At 53.6% G+C, this 7,266-nt stretch overlaps 1 protein-coding gene across 1 annotated transcript in view; it reads left to right on the top strand.

Moving 5' to 3' along the window:
• Positions 1-7,266, top strand: part of SHANK2 (SH3 and multiple ankyrin repeat domains 2) — a 626,142-nt gene that overhangs the window by 54,497 nt on the left and 564,379 nt on the right. The gene's annotated exons all lie outside the window — the stretch shown is intronic.

Here is a 7,266-nt window from a genome sequence, read left to right as displayed (position 1 = left end):
AAAAAAAAAAAGAATAATTTTATTAGAGTAAAAGATATGTACTGAAAGTACATTTTAGCCTTTTTGAGATGGTACAATGCAGTGACATTAATTACATCAGCCAGATTGTGCAACCATTACTGCTGTCTGTGGCCAAAAAATTTCATCTCCCCAAAGAGAAATGCAGCCACATTTCAGCAGTACTGCCACCCTCTGTCCGTCCAGCCCCAGGTACCCACGAGTCTGCTGTCACGTCTCTACCGCTTGTCTGTTTCACGTATTAGGTATAAGTGGAAGCAGACACATCGGTCCTTTGGTGTCTGGCTCATTTCACTCAGGAGCCCCTGGATGGCTCGACTGAAAGGTTGGTGGTTTGAACCCATCCAGGGGTGCCGTGGAAGAAAAGCCTGGTGGCCTGCTTCCAAAATACCAGCCCCTGAAACCCCCTGTGGAGCCCAGTGCAGCTCTGAGGCACGGGGGGCACTGGCAGTGGGAGCTGGCTGCAGAGCAGTTGGGTTTTTGTTGTGTTTTGTTTTTCAAATTCCACTCAGATCGTGTGTTCAGGGCTCATGAATGTTGTGCTGGCAGGCATCAGGACTTCTTTGTTTATGACTGAATACTACTCCAAGGGAGAAAGATGAGGCAGTCTGCTTCCATAAAGATCGACAGCCATGGAGACCCTGTGGGCAGTTCCACTCTGTCCTCTAGGGACGCTGTGGGTCAGAATCCACTTCACAGGAGTGGGTGTGGTTTGGGCTTTGCTCCATGAAGATTGACAGCCTGGGAAACCCTCTGGGGAGGTCCCACTCTGTCCTCTGGGGGTGCTGTGGGTCAGAATCAACTGGACAGCAGTGGATTTGGTTTGGGCTTTCCTTCTGTGAAGATTAACAGCCTTGGAAACCCTGTGGGGCAGTTCCACTCTGTCCTCTAGGGGCGCTGTGGGTCAGAATGGACTCCAGGCAGTGGGTGTGATTTGGGCTTTGCTTCCGTGAAGACTGACAGGCTTGGAGACCCTGTGGGGCAGTTCCACTCTGTCCTCTGGGACGCTGTGGGTCGGAACGGACTCCTCAGCAGTGGGTGTGGTTTGGGCTTTCCTTCTGTGAAGATTAACAGCATTGGAGACCTGTGGGGCAGTTCCACTCTGTCCTCTAGGGGCGCTGTGGGTCGGAATCCACTCCACGACAGTGGGTGTGGTTTGGGCTTTGCTTCTGTGAAGACTGACAGCCTTGGTGACCCTGTGGGGCAGTTCCACTCTGTTCTCTAGGGGCGCTGTCCTCTAGGGGCGCTGTAAGTCGGAATTGACTAGATGGCAGTGGGTGGGTAGGTTTGTATACCACTGTAGGGATGGACCACATGATGTTTATCCTGTTGGTGAGTTTTTCAAAGCCACCAGCCAGCAGCAGAATCTGGATAGAACCCAGACCTCTTAAGTCCCCGGCAGCCTCCATCCCAGCCTAGGAAACGCCGCCACCCTCAGGGCAGGGCCTGTCCCTGCAGCAGGACCTGTGGTTCCCTACCACTCGGGGGCTGCCCCTGGGGCCAGTGTGGGGGAAGTGGCCTTTCCTGATGGACTGATGCGCCCAAGCCCAGGGCACTGCCGTCCAGCCTGGGGTTGGTGATAGTGAGGCGGGAATCCTGACCCCTGGAATTATGAGGTGGTATCAGGCTTCCTGAGTTTGTTGTGGAAAATGTGCTGTACGCACCTTGGCATGCGGGTGGGCTTCTGACCATCAAGGGTGATGGGACATGTCCCATCTCTGCTGGCCCAGAGGAGGTAAGGGGAGAGCGTAGCCCCGCCTGTTGGGTCTGTTTGTGGCAGCTTCTCAGGCCTCCTCTTGCAAGTAAACAAGCCATCTCATGGACTCTTAGAACCTTCCGGTTGGAGGCCACCCCCTCAGCACAGCCCGGAGGTCCTGCCGCCTCAATCCCAAGGACCTCGTGAAACTCTGGGTCAGGAAGGTTTGCTGGAATGGCCCACACAGGTTTGCACTTCAGATGGTGAAACTTCACTCTGGCTTAGAAAAAAACAAACAAACAAAAAAACCCAAACTCACTGCTATGGAGTCGAGTCTGACTCATAGCAACGCTTCCTTGGGTTTCTGAGGCGGTATCACTGTGGAAGTAGATTGCCCAGCCTTCCTTCTGAGGAGTGGCTGGTGGGTTTGAACTGCCAGCCTTCTGGTAGGCAGTCAAATAGAAAGGGTGTGTCATTTTCCAAAGATTCATATTTGTATGAAAAGGGGTCCCTCAGTGGTTCCAATAGTTAGCAGCTCAACTGCCCACTGAGAGGTTAGAGGTTCGAGTCCACACAGAGATCCACCCACACCTCGCAAGAAAGGCCTGGGAATCTATCTTCCAAATAAATCAGCCATTTCCAACCGTGTGCAGCAGGGTTGCTCTCTGATGCCCAGGGGTGGCTGCGAGTGGGAGCTGCGTCTGCAGCTGCGGCTGGTTTGTCCGTCTTGCTGTGCGTGCTGCAGGCTGCAGGTGGTTAGGACACTCTGCTCCAACTGAAGATTTGGGTAGAGGCTGCAGTCCACCCAAGGTGACTGGCAAGAAAGGTGTGGGAACAGCCCCTGCAAACCAGCAGCTGTGAACGCCCTGGAGCCAGTGCTCTGACGCCCATGGGGTCGCCCTGAGTCGTGCCGACTCGATGCCAGCGGTGTGTTATTTATGTGAAATGCACTGGTCTGGGAAAGTGACATGGCATTGCTGTGAGCCTGGGAGCCAGCCCCGTCCCCGAGCTGTGCTGTCCCTTCTGCATATTCGGTGCATCTCCACCTTCGGCTGCTTGCGCACTTCCTGTCTGTGCCTTCGCTGGGGTCTCAGTGCCCCCAGGCTGGCCAGAGCTGTTTCCTTATGAAGTGCCTTCGAACCATGACCTCACGGGAGCTCTCACCATGGCGCGGGCAGGATGGGCTTTGCAGGACCGACGGAGCCCAGGCCCTGTAGGGTTCCCACGGGGTTCCAGGCTTCTCTTGGGGTAACTCAGTGCAGCCAGACTGTGATTCACAGATTCTCACCCTCACGACGTGGTGGGCGGTATGGACTTTGCAGGACAGACAAGGCCCAGGTTCTGTGGGGTTCCAGGCTTCTGTCGGGGTGACTCAGCGCAGCCCCAACTGTGATTCACAGGTTCTGGACCCAAGGCGAGTTGTCCGCATTTGTGTCAGTTGTGTCAGGCACAGGAGGCCTGGGGAGTGTGGTGCCTGCCCTCTCTCAATCAGAAATGACTCAATAATAGATTGTGATGTTGGAAAACAATACTTTTCAGCAGCTGATTAAGGGCAGTTTGTGTTCCGTCTGTCAGCCTTGAGCTCAAGTATGAGTCTCCTGTTCTTTTGCTCAGTTCATTTATAACTATCTGTGCATACATGTTCTTGTCTGCCACCTACTGTCTGTCTATCCATCCACCCTTCCTTCAATCCATCCATCCATCCATCCACTCACCCACCCACCCTTCCTTCCATCCATCCATCTGTCTACCCACCCACGCACCCATCCATCTCCCTGTCTACCTGTCTTAAAGGAGTTAAGAAAGGCCATGCCTTATTCTTCTTTGGTGACAGCCGCAGTCCCTTGACCAGGATCAAGGACTTAGCAGGTGCCTAAATCCTTGTTTAAGGTCTTATGTGAATCAGCATCTTCTCTTACTGAGAATGAAGGTCATGCTGTGGATATAGCCTTGTTTAACTGAGGGCATGAGCGGTGTTGGAGGGGACAAGAGCAATGTGTCTTGGTTTCATATTTCATTTTAAAAAAAGTTGCTTTTATACTGTGGTAAAAGTAAGAAAGTCATGGCACAAACTTAAAAATACAGAAGGAAACTGCAATGAAGACAATTTTGCCTGTAGCACGCCCACTGCCCTGAGAAGCCCTGAAGACCCACAGCTTTGTTTATGGCACGTGTCCTGGGCCAGTGCTGTCCACATCCCTGGACGAGGTGAGGGAGCTGAGGCCATGGACCCCTGTGCAGGGTCGCCCGCCTGTCAGGGCAGAGCCGGCGCTTGGCTGTGGCCACTGCGTCCATCAGGATGTCTGTGCTGTTGCCCATTAGTCTGAGGGCTGCACCTTAAGTGCTTGGCGCTCACACAAAGCCGCACACATGTACACATGTCCATGTTCGCACGCTCTGCCCTGCAGGTCCACTAACCTGCTGTTTAGGACTGGCTGCTTCATGCCTTCACTTTTCCTGCCCCCAACTTCTCGCTGCCCCTGCACCCCAACATTTGGATACACTGGAGGTGATGCAGCCAGCACTGGCCTGGAAAGCACCTTTGGGCCGCCTGCTTTTTGCACGGGCTTTGTGCACAAAGTCCTAATTATTTTGAAGGTTGGCCTTGCCTGAAACACACACCAGCACAGTGACACTGAGTCTTGGGGCCACGTGGGAGGGGAGCTTTCCAGAGGAGCTTTCCCGGGGCCACGTGGGAGAGAGGCTTTCCCTCCTGAGTGTTGGTGCCCCGTGAAGACCAGTCCTTATACATCCTTCGGGGGCCAAAGACCATTCTGTGACGAGGTCACTCCCTGTACCCCACCCTCCCCGTGGTGGTCCCTTTGCTGCAAGGGACAGAGACCCTTTAGATGCTGTTGTACACTGTGCCGTGGCCTGGCAGGCAGCTGGACGTGGGCAGCCCTCCCCCGGTGCCACTGCCCACTGGCCCAGGGCGTCTCTCTCCTCGACTTGGCTTCTCTTTGACCCTCCGCCCCGTTTCCACATCCAGCCGCTTCTCCCCTCCCCCTGGCGTTCCAGCTGTGCCCCGAGCTGGCACTGACTCTTGAACACTCCCCTGGGCTCACAGCTGCTGCTGAGGGTTACCTGGTGGCCCCCCAGTGGGTTGGATTCCTAACCCCACATCTGGAACTCTGGAAATTGGTCTGCTTTGTCTTGTTAATGAAATCTGATCAGAGTAGACACCCAAACCAGAGCAACCGCCCTCAGGTCAGCTGGACCCCAGTTCATGGCGACCCCGGGTCACGGCGACCCAGGTGCGTCGGAATGAAGCTGTGCTCCACACGGTCTCAGGGGCTCATGTCTCAGAGTTCATCACCAGACCTTCCTTCCAGGCGTTGCTGGGTAGATGGAAGCCTCCAAGCCAAGGTCAAGTAGGGTAGCTTCTACGTCTGCTCACCTCTGAGTTAGAAAACGAGCAGATCACACACACACACACACGCACACATGCACACACGCACGTGAAGACAGATGCCACGGGTCACAGCTACTTAAGGCCAGGGAACCCAGGATCGTCGGGGCTACAGGTAAGGAAGGATTTGACTTGGCCGACTCCCTGATTTGGATTTTGAGCCTCCAAAACTGTGAGAAAATAAGTTTCTGTTGCGTAAAGCCGCCCTCGTGTGGCCTTTCTGTTACAGCAGCACGGAGTCCTCCCTGCCTGCATTGCTTCCTTCTGTGCAGGACACGTCCCACACCCTGTGTGCAGTCCCTTCACTGTCCTCAGAGGCCCCGTTTTCCTTACAGTCCCTGCATCAGGAGGATCCTCCCACGGGTAGACAACAGCGGGCGCTCTGGAGAGCACAGTCAGGGAAAACTGAGTGCACTCTGCGTCATCTGGCACGTGCTGGGTGGCACAGATCACACACCTGTCCAAGCTCGGCAGCTCACAGGCCCGTGGGGACGGCGGGGCTCGCGCGTCCTGGTGCCAAAAGGCTGGCTGCAAGTGGACCCTGCAGGGTCATAATTGCTCAGTTTAAACAGCACTCCGAATGATGCTAATGTATGGATAAATAAATGCGGGAATTAAAAATCAAGTGCTGGGTGGTTCAGTCTGAATTCATGATGAAGTTGCTTTTTTGTGGGGAATGAATGGGCAGCACTTAGATGGGAATTCAAGCTTATGAAAATTTCTCAGTTATTTCATCATGATAACAGGAGCCCTGGTGGCGCAGCAGTTAAGTGCTTGGCTGCTAACTGAGGAGTTGCTGATTTGAACCCACCAGCCTCTCCACGGGGGAAAGATGAGGCAGTCAGCTTCCGTAATGATTAACAGCCTTAGAAACCCTATGGGGCAGTTCCACTCTGTCCTCTAGGGGTGCTGTGAGTCAGAATCCCCTCTAGGCAGTGGGTGTGGTTTGGGCTTTGCTTCCGTGAAGACTGACAGCCATGGAGACCGTGTGGGCAGTTCCACTCTGTCCTCTAGGGACACTGTGGGTTGGGATCTACTCAATGGCAGCAGTTTTTTTTTTTTTTTTAATCATCAAAAAGCGTTTGAAGAGAGGATGACTGTCAGCCATTGGTGTCTCTGGGTCATGTGAGGTTGCATGTTGTCATATTACTCTGTGTACTTTTCCACACTGTAACCAAACCAAACCAACCCCACTGCCGTCCCGTCGGATCCAACTCATAGCGACCCCTCCTTGGGTTTCCAAGGTGGTATCTCTATTGAAGTAGATTGCCCTACAGTGTAAACATCTCTCAAATTAGCCACAAGAAAATAACACGCCTCACTGAACAGCTGCCATGGTGGGCATGTGGACTATTGGGAGTAGGAAGAATGTGGTGTTAAGCAAACAATTAAAATTCTCAGACACAGACAACCATAGTGGGGGTGGGGTGCATTCTCAGCCCCTCCCACCAAGTGGACCTCATCCTGTTGCCCCTGTGCTCACGCCCAGCTGGTATGTTGGGCCGTCTTTGTGATGGTAGCTTCCCATATAAATTATTCCCTCTGCTTCTGCTCTGCCGGCTGAGAGCTCCGAGGCAACATGGACTGCGTATCTTATTTATGTTTCATCCCTGTGGCCTAACTCCATGAACATGTCCCCACCCCTTCTTCATTTCCCTTTGTTTTTTTTTCCCCACTAAGGTAATTTTGTTTATATGCATTTTCTCTTTTCCATTGTTGTGTGTCTTTGAGTCAATTCTGACTCACAGTGCCCCTGAAGGATAGAGTGGACAGGCTTTCCAAGGCTGTCAATCTTCTTAGGAGCAAAGCTCAAACCACACCCACTGCTGTGGAGTCCATTCTGACCCACAGCGCCCCTAGAGGACAGAGTGGAACTGACCACAGGGTCTCCAAGGCTGTCAGTCTTCACAGAAGCAGAGCCCAAACCACACCCACTGCCGTGGAGTCCATTCTGACCCACAGCGCCCCCAGAGGACAGAGTGGAACTGCCCACAGGGTCTCCAAGGCTGTCAGTCTTCACGGAAGCAGAGCGCAAACCACACCCACTGCCGTGGAGTCCATTCTGACCCACAGCGCCCCTAGAGCACAGAGTGGAACTGCCCACAGGGTCTCCAAGGCTGTCAATCTTCAGGGAAGCAGACTG

This window comes from Orycteropus afer, unplaced genomic scaffold (assembly GCF_000298275.1).
Source record: "Orycteropus afer afer isolate SDZICR_OR568_19922 unplaced genomic scaffold, OryAfe1.0 scaffold00244, whole genome shotgun sequence".
NCBI classification, from domain to species: domain Eukaryota; kingdom Metazoa; phylum Chordata; class Mammalia; order Tubulidentata; family Orycteropodidae; genus Orycteropus; species Orycteropus afer.
The sequence above is the reverse complement of the archived record's forward strand: the minus strand, read 5'-3'. Positions and strand labels throughout refer to the sequence as shown.